This window comes from Pseudopipra pipra, chromosome 2, assembly GCF_036250125.1.
Source record: "Pseudopipra pipra isolate bDixPip1 chromosome 2, bDixPip1.hap1, whole genome shotgun sequence".
Taxonomy (NCBI): Eukaryota; Metazoa; Chordata; class Aves; order Passeriformes; family Pipridae; genus Pseudopipra; species Pseudopipra pipra.
The window spans coordinates 80,535,750-80,560,662 of NC_087550.1; the positions used below are offsets into that span (position 1 = coordinate 80,535,750).

Sequence of the window (24,913 nt, forward strand, 5' to 3'; positions counted from 1 at the left end):
TGCTTCCTCTTTAATATAATGCTGGTCTTAACAAGTGATGTCAACTTCAAAACATGCCTTAAGAACAGAATGAAGCATGGTGATGAAACAATTTATGAAATGATGCATAAATAAACTGCCTGTGCAGTTTCCCTATGAGACTTGACAAAACATACTGGATTCTACCCAGACATCAAAATGTAATTAAGTATGATTTATTATGTATATTCATGGATTATTCACATCTGAACACTTCGCTTGCTTGAACAGCATTAGGGTATTTGGCCCTGATCTATGAAATATTTTAAGTGAAAAATCAAACTAGAGAAACTTTTCCTAGAGGAAATAATTTTCTCTTTGTCTCCCTTTCTACAGATCTGGAGCAATTAATAGTGTAAAACGTTGGATTATGTTAGATCATTAATCTAAATATTTAAAATAGCAACAGATTGTGCCAATACAACACACAGTGTGATCTTGCAGGAAAGAGAGCCCAGCTATGGGAGCAACACCAATATTCCATATGTTCAGATTGATGGTGAACACATTAAACAAAAAATAATTTGCTCCCAATGGCAACAAAATTGCCACAATTCCTACATAAACCAGCAAGGTGTCAAAACAGTTCAAGAACCACCCTGTGCAAATCTCTACATTTTCATGCCTTTGTCAGGACACTCTTTTCAAATATACCAAGAGCCAAAAGAAGCTCCATTTTCTCTCATTTCTAAAGGTGAGAAATCTCTCATCTCTTCAATCCTGCCAGATTAACCTTAACCTGTTGTGTTCTTGATTTAGGAGGTTGAAATTTTTTGTTTAAAGAAGTGGTATCTGATGATTAAGAAAAGAAGAAGATGTGCATTCTCCCCTTGCTCTACTCTTCCCCCCCATTCCCTGCTCCGTGTAAATATAATAGTTTTTAAATGTTCTGCACATTTCAGGGTTGCTCAAACAACTCTTACAAGACATTGAGAAAAAACACAACCTCCACAGTCCACCCCTCCAACAGTAAGGGTGTTATCTTTGGACATGTGGCTAACAAACACACTACTACTGCTTCCTTTCTTAAAGTACGCTTGCCGTAACATTCCTATGTACCACAAACTCTTCACTCCTCCAAGGTTTAATTTGGCCCTCTTTTTGGCAGCTAAATTTGGCAACAAATTTGAGACCCTTTGATGTAGCAACATTTCTATGAAATTCTCTCCGTGTGGTAAGAAACACTGGGAGGCCAGTCGCTGGCTGGGGACACTCAGAAGCACTTATAGCAGCAGTATTAATTTTGCTGTTTGTCATGTCCTGCTATCAAGGCCTAAAGAATGCTTACAAATCCTAGGGACTATACTACGGACTGTTTAGTTGTAAAAATATGCTGGAAAAATAGAGATTAAGTACCAGGATTTGTTCTGGAATAAAAATGAATACAGCTGATAAAGGTATTTAGGTTGAAAGCAATGCAGCTTGTCAGCAAGAGAGTGTTGTAACAAAGTTTTAAGCATAATGTAGAAAAAAAACCACATCCATTTCCAAAAGGAAAACTCATCCCTTTTTTTTTTTTTTTGCCACTGAGCTCTCTAAATAATACTGTCTAATTTTATTTATTTATTTATTTATGTGAAAATGCTTAGCATCCTGTTACTATGGTAACAATTTGCCTTGCTGAGTTAACATCCCCTTGCTGTAGTAATGCTTCCATCTGGCAGCGACAATTTTTTGCTTGAGTGAAAATTCCCCTAAAGTATAAAAATCAGGCCACTTATTTTTAGAAAGCTGACTGCCCCACCTCCTACTGACTTGCAGAGTCCCAGTCAGAACCTCTGTAAATTCAGTCATGTGATATTGATATCTTAATGAAGGAGATAAACAACACTGTAAAAAATGATTGAGTTACAAAGTTAACCAGTTGTCCTCTTGCCTTTGATGGAGAAAGTTTATTTTTCAATCATTTTAAAGAAGTGATGTTTTAAAAACCATATACCCCACCTCACCTCCTTTGCTTCACTGAAAATCAGTGGTATTAGGCAGGTGGTAAAATAAACTCAGTCATTAGTAAGATGCATTTCAAGAATATCACATGAAGACTAGGAACCCTGCAGTTTCCATGGTAAATCATTTGACTCTAATATACTTAATAAACATGTTTAACATTCCATACTCTGTGGGTCAAATGAAAATAATGTAACCACAATTATTAGGCCAAATAAATAAGGTAAGAATTCAGAGGAACAGCAAAAAATGGGTATGTACTGACAAGCCAGGTTGGACAGATACACAAGCAAAAGCTCTTTCAATCATGGGCCTCCCTCACATCTACATTTTGACATTTCAGTAACTCTTCTGAATTCTGCTCTAAAGTGTAAAATAAGCATTATTTTTCCGTTAGAAATAATGTAAGTGGTATTAAATATTTAATTAAATCATGCTGGGATTGTATTTTACGTATCTAGTATTACAAGTCAGCTGATTAATAAATGATTCATGCATTAGACGTGTTCTTCAAAATGCATAAAACCAGCTAAATAATTCTTCTGGGTTTTGGGGGGAATACAGGCAACCACCAAACTGATAATAGATCTTAGGATGCATTTTAGAGTTATGTATTTAAGTCTTTGGTGTACATGAAGAGTGTAATATAGGACTATATTTTTCTAGATCACTCATCCAAGCATGTGATACTGCTGATTTCTCCCTTCAAAATCCAGAGCATAAGACCAGAGTGTTCTGTCCTGCTCTCTGTAGTGAACATATGTCAGGCTACTTTACATGCAAAAAATTGCTTTCCATGTGTGTTCATATACAGACAAATCTCCTCCTCAGTGATGGGGGTTTTGTCCCTGAAAGTAAATGTTATCAGGAAAACAAAAGGAATTGACAGCAGCGTCTTGCGTGGCATTTGAAAACAGTGGAGAGAGCACCATGTAGTTTGACCAGAAACATATTGATGGAAGAAATGGGAGAGCTGAGAGACTGCAATAACTTTTAAATTCTAGGTCAGTTCTGTAGGGTTTGAATTCATTGTAGAACAGATATGTTTTAAACTGAGAATATTTAATGTGAACAATTGAGAAAGAATCTGAAAAATAGCCCCAAAATATTGAGTCCTGTGTTGCAGAGCATCAAACAACCCATATTTCTGAGTGAGAAGTTACCTTAGGGAAATGACTGGTTATCTTTAATGATTCAACATCTCTTGGGTTGGGGGTTTCAATACAACTTCCGAACTGCAACTTTACAAAATCTTGTTTTGTTTTGTTTTTCACGTTACTGTAAGCTTCCCTTCTTTCACAATGGACTATTCTTTGGGGGGGTTATTTTATACTATTGAGGAAACATGCTGCCAATTTATTAAACATGAGATAAACTGTTTTTTGAAAAGATTGAGGAGAAAATTTACCATTAAAAATCTAGTTTCACTTTTTAAAGGAGGCTAGCATGTGTAAGATAACTTTGGAAAGGTTATGGTCTGTGAGGAATACCACTACAAATTTTCTGACCAGAAAACAAAATGATAGCATGGAGTTCCTTAAGCAAAAGGATAATGCCCAATATTTTTATATTTTTCTTTATAAAGTAAAGAAATCTAACTTTTATTGAAAATCATTAATCCCTCTTTGTGTTACCATTATAAAGTGCATAGTTCTTTTCTTTGGGGAAAAGGTGATCTGTTGAAAAGAGAAACATTGTTTTCTCCAATATCTTTTATAGAGAAAATTTAATGCACATATTTGCAGTGCAGAAGAAATTATAAAAGTCACAAGAACAAAACTAGCAGAATTCTCAGAGCTACATATTTCTTGAATGGATATGTGAAAATGATAATTTAGCATACCTTAGCCATAAGCATGGTGCTAAGACAGACATCTAACGCTGCTCAGATGGTTAGGAAGGGTCAGCTTCTGATAGGTCCAGTCTCTCCACTGAGCATGAATAAGTAGCCCTATATCTTAGTGAGGCTAAAGGGAGGCCGGTTGAATCATCACCCTGCTTGTCATCTCCAGCACTGCTGTGCAGGTCAGACACAGCTTCAATAAAGTCAGCAGTGCTGTAACATGAAGGAAGTAATAGCATGAACACAATCTTCTGGTTTTGCTTTTGGTTTTGGGGTTTTTTTAGGAGAATTAGACTGGAGTTATTTCAAAGATTTGAAGAATCATAGAATGATTTGGGTTTGCTCGCACATGTGCTACAGGTTCGCCTCACCTCAAACTCAGGAAAGCTAATATTTTGGTGATTCCACTTCCCTGGGAAGTAGTTGCATAAGAAGGCTGTTTCTTTTCAGCTGATGTCTATTTTGTTTGGACATCAAGTCCATGACTAATGATTTTCGCTTCACAGTACTTCCAGAATGCTATCTCAGAATTTAGCAAGAGAAATCTCTTCTCTTACTACTGCTAATGAGAATTATAAATAATTTGAAACAAGGAGAAAAAAATATCAGAAACAGAGGATAATAGAAATTATTTTAAAGGCAACAATGGTTCTATTCATGGTAAAGTAAACATATTTGGCATAAACCAAGAAACTTGTGAGCTATAGGTCAAAGAAAGCCAGCCAAAAGTGTACACCAGCTGAAAAATAAACAGACATCAACACAGAACTACTATTAATCTGATTTGTTACACCTGAATAGCAGTTTTCAGGTACTGAAGCAATTCAAACCTTAACATCTTTCTAATTCACATTGTAAAAATTCAATATGACTGAAGAACAAGAACTTTTTTAAATATATGAAACTTCATACTCTAAGAATCCAGTCTCAAAATCTACACTTCAGTATTCTTAAGTGTTCTATTTCATTATTTATAACAGAAAACCTACAAAAATCTGGCAAATGACAGAAAATACACCCACGCACCTGTTACTAAGTATTTATTCATGCTCATAGGAAAGCTTAAAAAGGTTTTATATTCTTAGCAAATTATGCTTCTACTTCATCACATTATGAGGATTGTTACTAACCTTTTTTGCAGGAAACAGCAAATACGACACTGACATGCTGCACTATATATCTTTCATCCACAATTCAGCCAAAATGGATACTGGTGTCTTCACTGCTAAAGAAAATTTCTAGGTGCTGCAGAGATACCATGGACTCTCTAGAAGTCCACAGGTGCCACTCTTCCTCTCCACTCCAAGTGGTAAAAGAATCACTATTCCACACCCATTCCCATTAAAATATCTTTCATCCACAGCACCAAGATAAAGATATTATGTATCTGAATAACCTGCAGGTGGTGGCCCCCCCACTATAATACAAGAAAAACTCTTGAAACTATAATGGACCGTCTTCTAGGCTGCATAGAGAGAAGTTTTTTTTATGATTATGCAGATTAATCACAATTCCATTAAAAAAAAAAAAGAAAATAGTCAAACCCCTCTGCACCCAGCTTAAATAGAACTTAATCCACAGTAATTATTCATCCTTTTGAAACTTTTAAAGTGTCATTTTTCTTGACATCTTAGTAGCCCATGCACTTTCTGCCAAACAGATAGCTCTATTCAATATGTGTCATGTCTATGCAATAAAGTTATCATGAAAATTAATGGTAATGTTATGAACCTCAGAATAAAAGCAATTAACTTTTTTTTCCCAAATGCCAACAGTACAAAACCTCTACATCTTAATTAGTTCTCTATCATTTTACTTCATATTTTTCCACAACATGCAGTTATTATTTAAATAAAATACACTTTGGGGACTCATTTTCCATCATGATAAAGTAGTTTTGCTCCATGTTGACAACATGAATTTAGGTTTTACCCTAGTCTGGGAAGAATCCTTCCACCAAAAGGCTGTATTTTCTTGTAGTTGATTTGTGTAGCTGTTTCTTAGTAGCAGGGAAGCTAAAAGGGTGGCTTCTGTGAGAAGCTGCTAGAAGCTTCCTCCATGTCCAACAGAACCAATGTCAGCCAGCTCCAGGATGGACCCATCACTGGCCAATGTTGAGGCTGGGCTAACTAGAAATGATGGTAACACTTCTGTGATAACATTTTTCAGAACTTTAACTTAATTTTTTTAAAAAGTTGTTGCATGGATGTAATTGTGGCCAGAGAAGAGCAGAGCGAGAATATGTGAAAGGAACAACTGTGTAGATGGTAAAGTCTGTGGAGAAGGAGGGGGAGGAGGTGCTCCAGGCACTGGAGCTGAAATTCCCCTGCAGCCTGTGGTGAAGGCCATTGAGTCAGGCTGTTGTCCTGAAGCCCATGGAGGTTAATGGGAGTGCAAACATCCACCTGCAGCCCATGGAGGAGACCCATGCCAAAGCAGGTGGATGCCTGAAGGAGGCTGTGAACCTGTGGGAAGCCCATGCTGGAGCAAGGCCCTGGAAAGGACGTGCTGACCCAGGGAGAGAGGAACCCAAGGCACAGCAGGTTTTCGTGGTGGGAGTTATGATCCTGGGGGAACCAACACTGGAGCAGGCTGTGCTGAAGGACTGCACCCCATGGAAAAGTGACCTGCATTGGAACAGTTCATGAAGAACTGTTGCCCATGGGATGGAAGCACACTGGAGAAGTTCATGGAGGACTATCTCCTGTGGGAGGGACCCCACGTGGAACAGGGGAAGGACTCTTCTGCTTGAGCAGCAGCAGGAACAACCTGTGATGAACTGATAATACCCCTTCCCTGTCTCCCTGTGATGCTGGGGGGGAAGGAGGTAAAGCCAGGGAAGGAGGGAGGGATGGGAGGAAGTTGTTTTTAAGATTTGTTTTACTTCTCATTCTCCTGCTGTTATTTGATTAAAAATAAATGTAATTAATATCTCCAAGCTGAGTATGTTTTGCCTGTGACGGTATCCACTGAGTGATTACTCCTGGTCCTTATATCAACCCATGAACCCTCTGGTATATTTTCTCTTCCCCTGTCCAGCTGCGGAGGGGAGTGATAGAGTGGCTTTGGTGGGTGCCTGGCATCCAGCCAGGGTCTATCCAGTACATTCCTTTTAAATGGACCACGCACAGACAGATCATACAAAATCCCTTTGTTTCTAGTCTCACAATAGAAAGAAAAGAATTATCTTGATCATAGGCATCATGTCAGCCCATAAACAACACCACCGTGCTGAGTATTAAAGTAATCCATTATAACATTTTTTTCTGACAGGAGAAAAACAAAATTATATTTTACTAAATAACAAACAGATGAAGTTTATTCTACCTTTTCCATTTACTTTCTTGACACACACTCTGTGCAGATCAGTTAATGCACAGAATGTGATACCTCAAGTGCTGTTACCAAGAGGAGTGCAGATTCAGTACTCTGTCGAGAATTTACTGTGTTTTGTTCTTGTTTTCAACTGAAATGGAAAAGCTTTCCCATCATCATGGCAAATACAAATGCAGCTTTTGTTTCCTAATTATCACAGCTATTTAGACCTTGAAAATATGACTTGTTTTTGCTGTAGCTGTACTGTGCAGATCTTAGGGGTGTCATAGAAACTAGGAATGATTCACATGATGGGAAGACATGTTCAGTCAATACTTAACCAACAACCCACAACAACAAAGAGAAAAATTGGTTACTGAAGATGGTAACTCTCTTGAAACAAGTTTTTGACACATCATTTGCTTTTCTCTACTCCTCTTAATAACTGAATTCGGTAAAGCATTTTCCCTGTTATTTTTTGTACTACAGCTATGATGCTTTATGTATCTCTCTGATAAACTGTCAATTTGTACCTTTTTAACAAGAGAGCAGAAGTGAGAGCTTTATGATAGAAAAAAAAAAATCAACCAACCAACCAACCAAAAAAAAAACCCAAAGCCCAAAACAAAGGACAATGACTTTTGAGTAACTTGTATGCTTTTGAGAGAAATCTTCAAACAGTACACAACATGGTATTTTGAAAGTGCTGTCCTACCCTTAGAAATAATACAACTTCTTTATCTAATAGTAATCTTCCCCTTTATTTTACAAGAAAGTTCCCCCTAACATCTAGGTAATCTGTGCTATGCACAGCTGAGTATCATCTCCTCGTGTCATTCAAACTAATTAAGATTCTTCAACTAGAATTTAAGTTTACAATATTTTGATGAAACTTGACCCAAAAATCAGGCAGTTCTGTATCAGTTCTACAGCATTAGCTTTTCAAAAAGTTATCACACTCTATGCATGTAGTTGATTTTAATTGAAATAGAAGGATGATTACTCTTTCCCCATTGCAGCTGTTTTCTCCAAAATTCCACGCACAGCAGCTTGTTAAATATTTTTAAAGATAAGGCATAACTGGAGGACTTCAGATGTCACAATGGGATATAGAACCCAGTCAGTTTACATTCAGTCACATTGTGTCCTATGTGTTGTATGTAATATTTCATTTATATTCTTTCTTAAAATGCTTCAGGTATTTAACTAACAAAAACTGGGAAGATGTGCTGTTTTTATAAAAAGCAGCAAATAGTACAAGGCATCATCATATGATTGAGCAAATTCTGTGTTAAGATTGGTAGGAAGGGAGAGACAAAGGAGAAAGGGAAAATTACATACCACTATTTGTGTTTGTTGTAGTCCTCCCTCTTCTTCCACCCTACAAAACAAGATCCCATACAGCAAGCGTTATCTACCTACTAGGAAGCAGGAGGCAAAAAGACTGTCAATCACAGGGGTATTACATACAGTAAACTTTCACCCTTTCTCCCCCTTGCAGTCATTAAAAATATATATATGAGAAACTTTGTAGAATTAGGAAATATACTACTATGGAGAAAGTCAGTATAATGTGAATAGGGGAAAGAGGGAAGATAGGATGGCAGAAAACAAGACTATGACAAAGACAATCACTAGTAAGTAATTTAGAGCTTTGCAATTCCTGTCTCCTCCCATTCTACAAAACAAGATTCCATACAACAAGCAGAAGTGGTAAGAAATGAAGTTTCGTGAAAGGATTCTCTTAATTGCCAGCCTGAAGAATTCTTCAATCAAATCATCCAGCTTAAGCAATAAGTCATGATAACAATAGTGGCAAGAACTGTATCAAGGATCAAATCTCAGCTTTGTATATAGCAGATATTGCTGCCTCAGTCCTTTGGTCTAGAAGATTAAAACACTTCCAATGGGCCGCTCATGAACAAGTATACAGCTAAGGTTTTTCTGTACCCCATGGGGTATCTCCATAGCACTACTTATTTGCAGTATTACTTTCTCATAGAATAAAACAGATCTCTTCTTGATGTGAGCATGGTCTAGGTCAAGGGAGATGCAAGTTCATCTGATGGCTCTTAAGAAAACCCAGAGGTATAGTAATTAATATTTAATGCTGAAAATTGAAAGAGACAAACACACACTGCACAAACAACTTTATCTGGAAGTAGTCAGTTCAGAAAAATAATGAATTCTGACTCCAGTGGCTGTTTGTATAGAAGTAAATTATAGGGCTTAAAGAAACTCACAATGAAAATTCTGGAATAACCAAGTTTTGAAATAAGACATATCCTTTCCTTACTGTCTGACAGATTGTATCTTGAATAAACCAGGTACAGAAACTTCTTGAGCACTAAGAAGTGTTTTTTGATGATCTTACTGGACAGGGGAATTAACACCCAATAACTTCAGAGATCGCTTGATAACAAAACTATCCTAAAATAAGACAGCTCAACAAGTGTAAAGCAGCTTCAATGCTTAAAAATATAAAGAGAAACTGATGTTGTAATTATAAGACAAATATGATTCAATGACTACCAGAGTAAGGTAGATTGCAGGTAAATTCAAGAAGATTGAAAGAATAATTGTTGAAATACATACATTACTGCAGCAGGTTATTGTACTGCTTTTACACACATTTAAGTAGGGAACTAATCCAAAGGGGAAATAGAGGGGGAGTTAGGTACTCATGCAATAACTGGTCAAATGTTGCAACAGGACAAACTTGAAAAACTAAGTGTCCTGACTCCTTAAACATAAATGTCTTCTAACTGCTATATATTTTAAAATAATTGTTACACTACTGGGAAGCTTGCATACTCTAGAGAGTGATTTTTTTTATAATGAACTTTATAAAAAATTTACCTACCCGAGATGCAAAGTTCTGAAAATATAAAAGTTAAAATTCTTCAACTCCTTTTGAACTCTCCTTTAGAACAATATAATTAAGTCATGGGGAGAAGAGAGAGCAAGAGGGAACAGCAGTATGATAGAAGAAGCAAAATCCAAGAGAAGAAAAATAAGTTTTTTCCAATAGTAAACTCAACAGAAGCAAACTTTGAAGGCAGGCTGAAGATTAAACAAGTCAATTTAAAAAAAAAACCAAACAACTCAGAATCAGAGAAACTGTGAGAAAACAGAAATGCACTGTCAGTCCTGGGGAACAGAACAATTAAAATAGATAGAAAGCAAAATAAATTAGCTATTTTACCTGTTGTAGCTACAGCAGAATTTACAAACTTCAATTTTCAGGTAGAAAAGAGAAGATAATTGTCGATGACACTCAAGAAAACTGCAAAGCCACGGGTGACAAGAAAACAAGAGAATGCAGCACCACCAGATGACCCACCAGATTAGGGAAGACAACACAAACTGGATCTCATAGCTAGTGCACACAGGCTAGTGATACAGCCATTCTAATACCCAGCAACTTCTGGTTTCCCAAATATTCTATTCTTGTCTGCATTACCTGGACCAGAACCTTCAACCAGGCTTAAAGGATCTTTTTGCAAGGGCATGCAGTGAAAGGCAAGGGAGAATGGCATTAAACAGAAAGAGGGCAGGTTTAGATCGGATACGAGGAAGAAACTATTCACTGTGAGTGTGGTGAGGCACTAGAATGTTTTGCCCAAAGGAGTTGTGGATCCTTCACTCCTGGAAGTGTTCAAGGCCAGGTTGGATGATGCTTTCAGCAACCTGGTCTAGTGGAAGGTGTCCCTGCCTGTGGTAGGGGGGATTGGAACTAGAGAATCTTTAAGCTCCCTTCCAACCCAAACTGTTCTATATTCTATGATTCTATTATGATCTTGCTATACAGATCCAGAGGACACAAAACCTCTGCAGTCATACCTACAGAAATGTTTTCCACAGGAGAAAGGCAGAAATTCCAACAAGGAATTGGAAGGAACCCCAAGCATGAGGCTGCACTTCTGCCTTTTTGGCTGTGGAGGCTGTTTTGATGCTACAGTCTCCTTGAGTTCCACTCAAGTCCTGCTTATACACATCAGCCACTGAAGACAGAGGATACAGAGGATAGCAGGCTTGGATTTCTCATATGACTTCAAACTCTGCTCCTTTAACCCCTTTTTATTCAGCAGCAATATCCTAATAGACCCAGCAGTCAGATTACATCATCGTTGAATGCAGTTTGCTGTCAGATACACACTGCTTGCCCAGATAAATTGGAGAAAAGCCTGCACAGAGTACATAGTACAGAATACTCAAAGAGGCCCAAATCTCGTTGCACAGTTCTGGTAATGTGAGCATAATGCTCTTAGGCCTGCAAATTTAGTCATCTGCATTTCAAATAATATAATAGATTTTCTCACCAAAAACACCTTAATGATGCCATGAGAATCAGAAAGCACCGTAAGAGATGTCATTCACCTGTGGTGTCCGGAAGATCCTTTGGAATGAAAAGTTTTCAAAAAAAATATATAAGGAATTCCTATGGTGTAAAATTTGTTCTTTAGCAAAAATCATCAAAACATTGATTTGAATAAAGCATATTTTGACTGACATGAAATAAATAAATTTTTATCATTCTTCTCTTTCAGAAAAAAAAAGTTTGATCTTAACCAGCTTTACTGAAGTTGCAGAACTTTCATGGTTTGCAGTGGTTTCCTTATACAAAAGATATAACATGTTGCAAATAGCTGTTGAAATACTGTACTCAATCAAAATCTGAAATGGCCATTTCTTTTGTGGTAAATATCATATCCTAGAGGTTTTTGAAAATTCATCTAAAATTCTCTAGACAGATTTCTTTTTCCTCAGAAGAAAACTCTCCCATTTGGAAGTTTTCCTACCAGCCCGCAAAGCAATTGGTTTTTTTTGGTAAAGTTTTGTATCCATATAAATGTCACTATGTGAACAACAGGTCCCACTGGTCCAAGCAGCAACCAGCCATAATGCTGGATCAGAAGCAGGCAGTACAGGAAAAAAAAGAGCAAAGAAGCTATTTCTGCAGAAAGGGACAGCATTTTCTAGCAGGGACATGCTCTGTTTAGCAAGTGGTGAATGGGCAAAGAATAAAGAGTATGAACTGAATGTCTATTAAAAAAAAGAGAATGACTAAATAATAAGAACAGTTACAAAAAGACCACCTTTTGGTCAGTGGAGATGAAGGACAGTTTTATCGATTGTAAAGAATGCATCACCTGCCCTAATACTTGGGGGGAAAATACAAAGGAAAAAAGCCAAGGATCATACAAGAGCAAAACAAGGCTGCTGAGGGATCATTTAAGGATTTCACACACACAAAAAAAGGTAGAAATGGAAATGTCCCCCAAAATCTGAAAAGACACTGCATCCAGCTATATCTGCAGCCTGAATTTTAGCATAAGCTCAAGCAGAAGACATGCACCTGCAAATAGTATTCAAATACTGGAAGTTCCAGTTTTCTTGAAAGTCTGTTTGGCAAAGAAGGGGAAAATATTTTTAAAAATAGAAAATAAAAAGGAAAAAACTACCAAAAAACAACCAGTGATGCCTAGAACATTGAGAAGTAGAATGAGGAAATGAGGAAGTTGCAACTAAACCAACTCTGCTCTTCCAGGAAGTCAGTGATATTAGATATTTCTGTGACAACATGCAGTGCTAAGAACTAGTACAATATAATTTTCACATTTCTGCAAGAGACAGGCAACCTTTGACATGTGGGCCAATAAAGCCGACAAAAGTTTGAATACGATTTTTTTCCCTTAGATATCTTTAGGGCATGTACAAAAAGAGATATATCTCGTGCCTGAGTTGTCCTTTGGAAGCCAAAGCCTTGGACTCAAAGCACAAGTATTAAGAGAGTCAGTGAGCTAAGGTACCATGCAGCTGAATTTTTTATACCTCCACTATTACATTTTCTTTCTGTTTCCTCATTTCAAATTGATGGAGTTATATTGCTTTTTGTATGGAAGGTTATTTTGTGGGCAATGATAAGAAGCAACATATGAAAATAAAATTAAGATGAAGGCTGAAAAATAGGACAAAAATTTCTTTGGATGAGGTTCATCTATCTCTGAAAGATGAGCATAGATAGCAATATTGTAATCACCACACAACAGCAGCATCTTAGATGGTGGAGGTGTAAGAAAGGCAGGAAAAAAGGAAGAAACTATCTACTAGATGAGAGTGCAGAGTTCAGTTTTTAGGCCTTTGCTCCTATAAAAATACTGGTCAAAAAAAGTGGAAAAAAAATCTATAATAATGGCATTTATTAAATGAAGAAGACCAGACGTTTTCCACACATTTCAGATGGGCATGTAAACAACCTTCACAAGACAACACAATTTTGTTTCTCTAGAGTCTTTTAATTTTTTAATTGTTATCCTTAAGGTGAAAATGATGGTGAATAGATTCTAGGCTGGGGGTTTATTGTTTGTGTCAGTTATGTTCATGTACTAAATAGCTCCTATAAATGCACACATTGGAGCATACAGTGCACCATAGGCATTTCATCATTGTTTTGAAAAGTAACTAACCTCTTCTGGCCCAACAGCCTTCACAGCACAACCAAAGTTATTATACATACACATAACAGCTCAAAAATTACAATATAATTAATAATAATTCTCTAGTCACAACAGTTGATCACTCACTGTGCTGTAGACAGACAATGAGTCAACAAAATACCAGCTGTAAAAATGCAGCCATATAATTGACTTTATTTTATTTATAAATGAGCACCTTTTGCTGTCTTAAATTTGCTTCATAAACAATCACAGTTTGATAATACCATGCTAATGGTTTTAAGCCATTTTTACAGTAAGACAATTACATACTAGGTGTTTTGGGGAAAAAAAGAAGGTAACATGAATTTCATAGGATATAAGCATTGAAGTTACGTGCAGGTCTTGTGGGTTATGATTATGGGGACTGAAGGAAAACCAGAAACTCAGAAAAGAAAACAAAATTACTCTACCAGTCTCATCCAAGAAATATTAGAATAATATTTCTAACTTCCTTTATAGTTCCTGCACTGACACATTTAAGAGAGATGTTACTCCTCAGTTGCATGAAAGCAAGAGCATGAGAATCCACTTTGCTTGCTCTCAGTTTTTACAGCACACAGTGGATTTCTGCTATAACTGGGCCTGTGTAATGCTACTGCAGTACAAGTAACAGGTCTAACTATCCAATCTTTGTGCAAAGCTGTTCAGTAGTGCCTGTTGTCCATCACTTATTTGAAAGGACTACTTGATTCTTTAATTCCACTCCAAGATAAAGACACTTATTTGTAATATTTTGATTTTCCAGCCATACAAACATACTTTTTTTGTGTGTTTGAAAATACACAATGAATGACACCATTTCTGATGTAAAACAGTAATCTAAGTGTGAATCTGATAAAATAATTACAATAATACCCTCAAATTTCAGTGAATAGCGTACAAGGGGCATCACAAAAGGCAAGCTAAAATCCTCTAGAAAACAGATAAAAAAACTTTTATAAAAGAGAAAGGCAGGAACACGTGATGAAAAGATAGAGCTCATGTAAGTTTTACATCAAAGTCAAGAGGACTGATGAGAAGATACCCAACCTGGAGGAGAAAGTGTTATTCCCTTGCTATCCTTGTATAATTATACAAGCTGAACCCTATATGAACAGGGTGAGGAAGCACACTTGGAGGAGAGAAAAGGATTGGAGACAACAGAATAAGAAAAAGCGCATACTTGTGTGTGTGTGTCTGTGTGTGCGTGTGTGTGAGGAGGAGACTAACATCAGACAAAAGTAAATTAGAAGACAATTAATACATGAAGGAAGCAGGCATTTAAAAGAGATTATAAATAGTCTTAAAAAGAAGAAATATGTGGAAGAAACATCCACACAGTAAGTAGACTACAGATAAATAAATGATACTTCAACATCTTTCTAGAAATCTCGGTTTTCTGTAGATCTCAACAGCACACTATCCTGACTGCCTAAAACAGTTTTAGAACCTATAAAAATTATACAATACATGTATGTGTTTAGATACAGCAATTAAATGGCTAACGTTGCAGAACTGTGTTTGAATCCTGAGGTCTTTCTTTATGCTATGATAATTCTCTCAAACATACAAGAAATGGGTTGTTTTTAAACTAGCTACCCTTCCCAATCACTAGAATAGGAGCTGAGTTGACTTACATCAGTTTTAGAAGTGTTGATTATAATCCCTCAGTGCATTGCTTGCTATACTTTTTCTTTAAAGTATATTAAATGCTGAAGTAATAAGAAAACATTAAGTTCAGCTATAACAGCTTGAATCCAGAGCTGACATTTTTTCCAGTCTGTATATCAGATGGCTCTTGAATGTGGTACCTAACCTGTGTCAGCAATTATTATGGGTCCAGCATGTTGTGCAGAATGACAAATACGTTGTTTATTTAATAATCTATTTTATTTTAAAAGTCTTGTTTCAACCTTCTACTAAAAAAAAATCTCAAGAATGGGTTCAAAAGGAAAGAAAAAAAAATTATACACTCCATGGAAAATGAAATATTTATCTGCCTTTTGTACCTTTTAAAGCCTCTTCTTTTTATGGTAAATATGATTCACCCTTTGTAAGTTGTCGTAACTTGCCACATAATTTTATGATTACAGTCTAGATTTGTGCACATTCATTTAGTCCTGCTATAGTTTTCCAATGAGAATAAATAAACACTGACCTATCTTCTCTACATGTTAATCTGAAGAAAAAGAAGCCATTAGGAAACGCTTCATGGATGATTTTTCTAATTGCCCAGCTTCCACTCAGGTACCTAAAAAAGATTTTCCAAAATGCTTAACATCAGACATATTTAGCATCTTCAAAAAAAGCTGATGTCTTATTTTGATAGCTAGATAAGATTGGAGTACTTTGCCAGTGTTTCAGAAAAAGAAAAATCTAGTTTAGGATACTTAATCTTCTTACACTGACACCAAGTGAAAATTTCCTTAACAGTACTGGAGTTAATTTGGACCTGAAATATATTTCCAGCATTATGACCTCTGCAAACATTGTAAGGGGAAAAAAGATATAGACTGCTACATAGACAGAAGGACAGTATAAGACATAATCAAATTAAGATGCAAAGCAAGAGTCTGCTAGCTTAAATGTACTCAGAGCTTCTGAAATAAAAAGTATGTTTACCAAGTGAATAAAGTAGGATGGTTTCTAATATGTACAACAAAAGACTCATCTGGGTTAAATACTTTATTACCCTAGTCTGATTGAAGATTTCAATTTCATAACCAGCTCCCCTTCAAAAAAGTATAATTTAATCTGGCTTCACATCCCACTATTGAATATTTCACAGAAAAAATTTTGAATGGATTTCCACCTCAAAGAGTCAAAATTTCTTAACGAGTAATGCAAACACAACAGAATTGGGTTTCACATCGCTCAACATAGTAATTGTGATAAACTTGCTGCAGCAAAGCTGCCCAAAGGCAGGCTATCCGTATTCTCACAAATGAGCCCCAAGATGTGTGGGATCCTCCCTGGCCTGTAACACTGCTCCTGCCAACCTGCCTATCATTAGGCAATGGATGACATCTGTAAACATCTGGGAATGGTGCAGTTCAGCATCCCTATGTGCTGAATTGTGTATGCAGTGTGTGCTTTCCCTCCTAGTTCTCACATTGTTTATATACCGGGTAATATGAACACTGTTCATGACTTGTCACTGTTCATCATGAGTTTCTGAAACCAACAGTGTCTCCTCACAGCCCATTCGTGGAGGTTTCTCAGAGGAGCAGAAGACAAATGTTTTTAAGGATGACAGTCATCTCCATTCTTGACCTAATGGCTGACAGCAAGATAAATCCTAGGTTACACTGCTCACAACCTCCTTCAAATTTCTGCAGGTGACCAATATTCAATTGGCATGGGAAAAAAAATCCATTATTCTGCTCAAATGTGCAAATTTATGGAGAATGATATGGAATATTCTGACCCTGGCAAGGACTCAAGGTTGGATTTAGTCCAGCATTATGTGATCTCCAGAGAGGAAAATTAATCTCTGAACAAAGTAGTTCAAGGGAAGCAGCACTGGGTACTGCCTGGAAGAGGATATGCACTTTGTAGCTCAAAGAGTCAGGTCCTGCAAATTGAAGAGTTCCCTGCAATATCTATAGGGCTCTAAACACATCTCAAGATAGTGAGTTGTTGGAGTTCAATTAAAAGAAATATCTGAAAGTCTTAGCTGGTTTAGAAAATAACATCACTTTTTCTCTTTTGCCATTTGCATCTCAAAAGATATAAAGTAACCTGGAAAAAAATTTATACAATTCAAAAAGGAAAATGCCTAATTTAATAACACCAACATCTCAGTCACATGAACAGGAATATAGTACCTGAAAAAACATAAGTCAGATGTCTTCCACTTTATAGGTGATTCATTCACAAAAAATAAATATTGTGCAAATAAATACAAATGAACCCTTGCTGCCTTTGAGTGATCTGATTGTAGTCCATCAATTACATACACATTCATAAGACCTAGGAACTTATTTCTGTAACATGAAGTCACACTAAATCCAACACCGCAACTTAGGAGAAGAGTAATATCATCACTGAAGTACAGCTGAGAATTTTAGCTAATGTCTTAAATTCTAAATCTCACCACCACCACCCCCCTGTGCTGATTCAAAGGAACCTTTTCTGTACTTACACCTATGCAAGGAGTTATAGGACGATACAGATTGATGAAGGTTCACATCACAAATCCTGGATGGATATTCAGTGTCTATCATCACAGTTAAAATATAACTATTAAGAAAATCAAAAGGGAGCAGACCTGATCATTTTGAAAAAAATGCATCTAGATTGTAGAGAATTAATGATCATATTCAATGGCAAATTTAAGACAATAAATGAGCTAGGGTTTTTTTCCAACCAGTATTTCAACTTAATGAATAGCTTGCACAACAAGTCATGGCTACAGCACATTTTCTTCTTTAAGCACTTTTAATAATACAGTGTAAAATATAGTGAAATTATTCTCTTGTAAACTCTGGTTAACAGAAAGTTACCAAATTCTACCCAGTTAATAATTTTTCACTAAACCCTGTATGAAGTTAAGGTTTCCAAATCTTACTGAAGTTTTCTCATACTGTTAGGAAATTCTTTGATAATATTAAAGAGGTTTACTAAAAAAATAATAGAATAAAATAGAAAAGTGATAAGATCTTCCTCTTCACAGAGAAAATGTCCCTCTGAGTTGGCATAGGAGGAGTGACAAATAAGCTGTTCCCGAATTGAGGCAAGAGGAAATCAGCTGTTGTTGACACAGAGGAATGATGCTGCCATACTTCAAGGAGACTGTATGTGCAAGAATGCTGAACCTTCTGCACATGGTGTTCTAACACGGGACAAATTCAGCCCACTGTGAAACCACATGTTAAGTCACTTGAAGCATGTGAATACAACTTCAACCTCATAAAAACTCTTCTATGGGATTTCTGAAGCCAGTAGGTCTTCAGCAGCTTATCAAACAATTTTTTTTTTATTAATGTCAACCAGAAGAACTTGCTGTTTGTGTTTCTCACTATGGTAGGAATGGTTTACAGTTCAATGTCAAGGAGTATTCACAAAATATTCAGCTTTCATAACTGCTCTCTTCCTTACTTGGGCTTGAATTCTTCCTAGCAAGACATTCTCTTTAACAAAATCTACCCAAATGAAAACTAGAAGTGATACCTGCTTATGTTTTCATGTAAAGCACTTCTCAATCCCACTTCCCAAAAATCTCAACTAGACTAAATCCAAGAGACTTTATTTTCTGTAAAAATTCTTCCCATTGATTGAGGCTTAAAGAGTTCTTCTTTCCATGAAAAGCAAAAATACAAGGTATTAATGAAAATATATAATTTTACTATAGATGGAATCCATTTATTACAGAGTGAAAGAAACCCAGGTGATATAAATTTACTATTATGAGAAGAAAGGGAACACAAATATTAGGTCATTCATTTTGGTCAAAACATATGATAAAAACAAGACATGTCTACAACTATGCTATTCCCCACACATGAAAATTAGCAACCACGAAAAAATAGAAGAAATTAAAAATGTTCTTCTCATAAGAATATTTATTTTATATGCTATAAAGACATACTACTGGTGCAATTCATCAAGTGTCCACCATCCAAAGTCGTTTGGGGGAAAGATACCGTTATCAAGTCTGAAATTTTGAGGAGGTAAAAATAAAAATTCAAGGAGTCCAACAAGTCAGATACATTTCTGTGTAGCAGCAGCACAGAAGCAGCACTCCTGAATATCTTCCAGAATACAAAATCATTAATCACTACTAATAAGGGTAAATTTTACATCCCTGTACGTTCCTTTAAAACTTTGTCTCCAAAATCCAGTATGAGCTGCCTTGCAGCTGGGGGGACCACACTCTAAGAACAACCTTCACAGCAAAATGATCTGAGTTTTTCTTTGCCCTCCAGGGCTTTACCCATGTCTCCTTCATTGTCCTAATAGACCAGCAGTTATCAGATGGTTTTGCTCACCCAGCACTTCACCCCGATGCTACTTAGGGTCAAGTAAAGAACCAGCAAGAGGCACTAGGACAACAGAAATCAGACCTACCAGTGTCAACCCAATCTGGGATCCTTGACACAGTTTTATGCATATCACTATCAGGATTTTTCCCCTCTCCTGTGATGGAGAGTTAACAGAGATGCAGGAATAGTACCTTTATTAACAGGTATTTGTTGATTGTTGACAAATGGTACAAGATAAATGACGTGTTAAAGCTCTCTACTCAGTTATCACTGGATTTTTTTTTGTGATGGGGAGAAGATACAACTGTTGCCCCTTTTGCTTTCTTCATAAATCCCTTTCTTTTCATTCTTCCATCATTTTATAGCTTTTCCATCTTCTTGATTAAGTTTATCAACCTATTTCTTATTCCCCTTTCTCCCCTCCCACAGACGTGGTTTTTTCAGTTTTTAAATCTCTCCTAGAAATCAGAGCTGGAAAGGCAAATCTGAAGATGCCCAGCAAGCTGAGTCAAAATAGCAGCACTAACCTGACAACTTTGGCCCACCAAAAGATTTCACAGAGGACGTTCATGTTTAAGTAAAATATTTAAGATATATATCATTGTGGAGACAGCAGATATGCTCCCTGTTTTTGGCTGCAACTCCGTGTTGTACCATGAATTGGACCCTTTAGGTGGGAAGCCTGAACATTAAATAAATAAATCATTTGAGGTTTTATTTTTAAATTAAAATCAATGAAGAATTTAGTACCCTTTCAGTAAACAGGGATTTGATTTTCTTAAAAATTTTACATTTTAAAACTATTTGATTTTTCTAACTTTCCTTCAGGATAAAATTACAACAGAATTGGTGAAGAATATGTGAATGCAAGTTATGGAGGAGAAAATGAACTGTGGAGGAAAAGCCCCAACCTTTTAAAAATCAGACTAGTGATATTGTAGAGCATCTTACTCAGAAGAGTAGTGAAGAAGAAGAAAAAATATCAATTTCTGCCATGGAACAATTTGAAAATGGCTAGCTATGCTGCCTGCAATAATATGAGGGTAAAACTCTGCACAAGAATTTCAGTCATTGTATTCTCAAATTCCTGACAACTATGTCCAAGCAAAATGATTCCCCACAATTTGAGTAAAGTCAACATAAAATTAAAATTTTGCTAATAATATAGCAAACATAAAAAAAGGATGTTGTGATTAATTTTTTAAGACAAATGAGAGAGAAGAAAGTGCAGGAAGAGAATTATAACAGATCTATTTGTTCCAGTTACTCGAATGCAACAGGAATCTGAAAAGACAAGAGGTTAATTATACTCTGTAAATAATGTTTTCATGAGAACACCTTTGGTAAGTATAACAGGTTCCTTGAAATTGCTACCATTATTTATTGCAACCATCTGTCCAGAACTACATATTAGCTGCAATGTCTATTGAACAAGAGATACATACCACACTTTAAACACAAGTCTTAATGCCAAGATAATATTAGCAATTCCCATGTAAAATTTTAGCTATATTTCTAAGTTTCCCCACCTTCAGTTTTGTGACTCAATATTATTATTCCTCTTAGCATTAAAGCCTGAAACATTCCAAATGCATTCCAGCGTTTCAGAAAACCACAACAACACCCAGCTGCTTCCCTCATTGAGTGAAAGCACCATCACACACAGCAGTAAATCACTGTTTGTCTTCCACAGTAACTGCATCATTTATATACCATTTATGTGGGGTTTTGTAATATCATTCAGGAGAGCACTGTAAGCAATATTATAAATTCAGCACTGCCAGCCTGATGCTTACATTTTCAGATCAACTGATGTTTTTTCCCCTGATAAGTAGAGATACAGTTACTGATATCAGATAAACTTGGAAACACTAAAATAAAAGCCCTGTTGATAACAGGCTTTGGAATAAATCACTCTTATCTGGACAGAGAAATACCAATGATAAATTCAAGAGAACAGAAATGACGATGGGCTGCGCAAAATGTGGAGGTTGTTCTGCACTCTCTTCAGCTTCCTCTTTGACTGCATCTACCCAACTTTGTATGCCCCCTCACCTGATGTCTTTGCCCAGGAAAAAGGGAAAAGAAGACCACATGCAAGTAACAGAGGACTTACACATTATGATGGTGAAAACTGACAAGCCATATCACAAGTCAAATTTAAATATGTAAGCATGCAAACCTTTTTAAGCACTAATCTAAGGAATTTACTGCCTCAAAATTTTGCCTTTCTGCATATATGATACAAGATTACAAGGTGTAGATTTGATATATCTACTTCAACATTGCAGAAAAAATTGAGAGATGATGCCTTACATATTTAAGAGAATTAATTTCAGTTAATAAAATTTTGGAACAGTCCCAGAACAAGTTACTAAATAGAAATGATTGAACATTTTTAGAAAAACTATAAAAAGATTGTTAAAAAATGCATGTGACCCTGTTTTCCTTCATGTAATTGAAATATTATGCAGTTAAAGAGTTCATTTAAATGTATACAGTTCTGAATGAAGAAAAATTATGGTAATTCAAACTTGCAGCTACTCATCTATACACAGTAATACATGACATAAGCAGAAGGAAAAGAAAAATCAGAGAGGCCAATCTCCTATAGGTCATACAGTCATGCAGAGACTGTGAAAAGCCACAGAAAATACCTCATCTATTCATCTTTGGAATAAAACCAGTCTACTTTCATGAAAGTACAGTGCTGAATATAAAACAGTCCTGCTCAGTTGCATGTGAAAAATATATATTTTTAGCTATAAAGAAACAGAGAAAGGAAGGGATTAAATGGTAGAAAATAATGGTAAAGGGCAAAAATACCAGAAAACACATAAATAGAAAGAAAAAAACCCCTAGATTTGTGTGTGTTTTTGTTTAACTTGACTTAATATAATATTATTTTTATATTTTCTATAAGTATATATAAATATTTTTATGTGTCCTAAAAATATAAATATCTATAAATACCATCATGGGAGCAGTCCTCAAAATCAGGTTGTTCCCATGTTTTCTAAAGTTTCATAGCTTTTGTCTCTTTAAAAACAACCTTGTAAGTGCTACTTACAAATAGCATTTTGCAATTAAAAAACCAAATAAATATTTTTACTGGCTGGTCTGAGTGTGCATGTAAGGGAAAGCACATCATCCTTCATGCACTTAAGGCATTCAAAGTATTATGGCTTTTTCACTGCTGAAAACTTCATGCTGTTGTGGAACTCCATGCTCTTAACAATGTATATAGATGCTTGCACTAAAAATGCCTCTAATGTCTAACTTTTCTTATATTGTGCCCCAAATGGTTTTTGGCAAAGTGAGAGGAAAAAGCACAACAAATAAATATTAATTTCATCCAAAATTTTTTCAGACCTGTAAAATCATTTCACAAGTTTGGATGGATGCAGCACACAATTGGCACATAGGAGAAGGTACTACAAAGGAGAGACATCCTCATTAAATCCCTGGTCTTTTGACAAGTTCAACAGACAGAGGCTTGTTGAGGTTTAGCAGAATGTATCTATAACTTCCAGGCGGACTCTGAAAAAAATTCTTGGCTACCTAGAAACCAGTAATAATTTATCTGCAGTATATAAATATCTCTCTCTCTATATATATATGTATGTAGTATTATTAGAAACTTAAAACATTTGAGAAGGTTAGGCTCTAATGTTTTGGCAGTGGAGGGGTTTATTGATATAGGTTTGAGCAACCTGGTCTAGTGAAAAGTGTCCCTGCCTGTGGCAGAGTGGTTGGAACCAAATGATCTTTAAGGTCCCTTCAAACCCAAACCATTCTATGATTCTATGAACTCACATGTTTATACCCATACAATAATTATATTTCTATGAAAAAAAAAGCAAACAACTTTAATATTAATTCTCTGAGATGTAATGGGCAAAGCAAAGAACACTATTGAAGACAAGCATTTGCACAAAAGAACAAATCAACCAACCAACTTTAGATGCTCTGTTAGAGCAAAAGCACTGTGAACTTGTAATCTTAACCTATACCTATTTTCCACTTGTGAAATGGCATATACATAATATAGAGGCATTCAGAACTCAAAAAAAAAAATCATTTTCGTCTAGTTTCTGGGTGTGCCTTTGGAAATTGCAAACTGTTCTGTCATCTGCTGGCTTATAAGAACAATTATTTGCGATATCCAATGGTCTGGCATTTTTTCCCATAAAGAAGTCCGGAAATAACGTGAATGATAAAGTTAGAATCATATTCCATGGAGCAAGATTACAGCTTTCTTCAATGCCTCATTCCTACTAAACCGCTATGATTCAGGTGAGGTGTCTCCGTCTCCTCTATGTTGCTACAGTATCTTTTTATTTTCCATATTTTGTCCCACTCATCTGAATTTGCTCCAACAGTGGTATGTAGTTTTATTACTACAACCAAAGTTTTAAATTCTTCTAGATAATGTTGAATAAGAAGCGTAAGTAAAACTAACAGAGTTGCCCAAGAAGCTATTCTGTTGTGATTCTTTTTATAAATGCAGTAGTAAAATAACAAACCCACAAAATACCCACAGGTAGAGAATGGTTGCACCTTTTCAATTACTTTACAAAATGTTATGACACACAAGACAGCTCAGAGAAAGATTCAATAACCTGGAACAAAAGACATATTATTGATACTACCATAATGTTGAGGCAATCCTGATGAATACATACCAGGGTTGTTAAAAAAAGAAATAAATCTTACCAGTACTCCTTTTTATTTATTTACAGTTGAAGAAATTTAAGTTGGAAATAAAACCAAGGACTCCACCATATGCTCATAAAATTCAGTAAATTGTAAGATCAGCTATTTTCAGGTTATTAGGTAATATATAATACTGTTGAATCATCTAGAAATATAAAACAAAATTATTTGTTAGACAGTCCACATAAAACAAAGGTCTTTAAAAATATAACCAAGAAAAGAAAAATCCAGAACATACAAAGTAAAAATGGAATTTACTTTGCATAATATTTTGTGTTCTTCCTATATATAGATTAATTAATATGAATTCTGTTAATTTAGAAATTAATTAATACAAATTTGGTTAATCTAGCTCATGCATCATTGGATTAACTTGGATGCACGTAGTTGTATCTGCTTAATTTCACAAATTTTAAAGTTATATTCAATGTATCACAGTTGATTATTTCCATAATGCTTCATTCTTTTAATTTAATTTTTTTTTCTTCAACTTGAGCTAAAAAAGTAATTGTTATAGTAGTGCAATATGCTAAGACAAGAAATCCAATTGCTTTTAGACCACTGAGATATATCCTATTTGAAGACTTTAAGCTAATGAGAAACAAGAGAAA

The 24,913-nt window shown here is 35.8% G+C and overlaps 1 protein-coding gene across 3 annotated transcripts in view; it reads right to left on the reverse strand.

Annotated features, from left to right (window-relative positions):
- The window catches only part of FGF14 (fibroblast growth factor 14), a 401,680-nt gene that overhangs the window by 156,308 nt on the left and 220,459 nt on the right, over positions 1–24,913 (reverse strand). The window contains exon 2 of one of the 3 annotated variants that reach the window (XM_064646106.1): positions 8,465–8,504. The exons of the other annotated variants lie outside the window; for them this stretch is intronic. The gene's annotated coding sequence lies outside the window, so the exon portion shown is untranslated. The remainder of the gene's footprint in view (positions 1–8,464; positions 8,505–24,913) is intronic. 3 annotated transcript variants of the gene reach the window in all.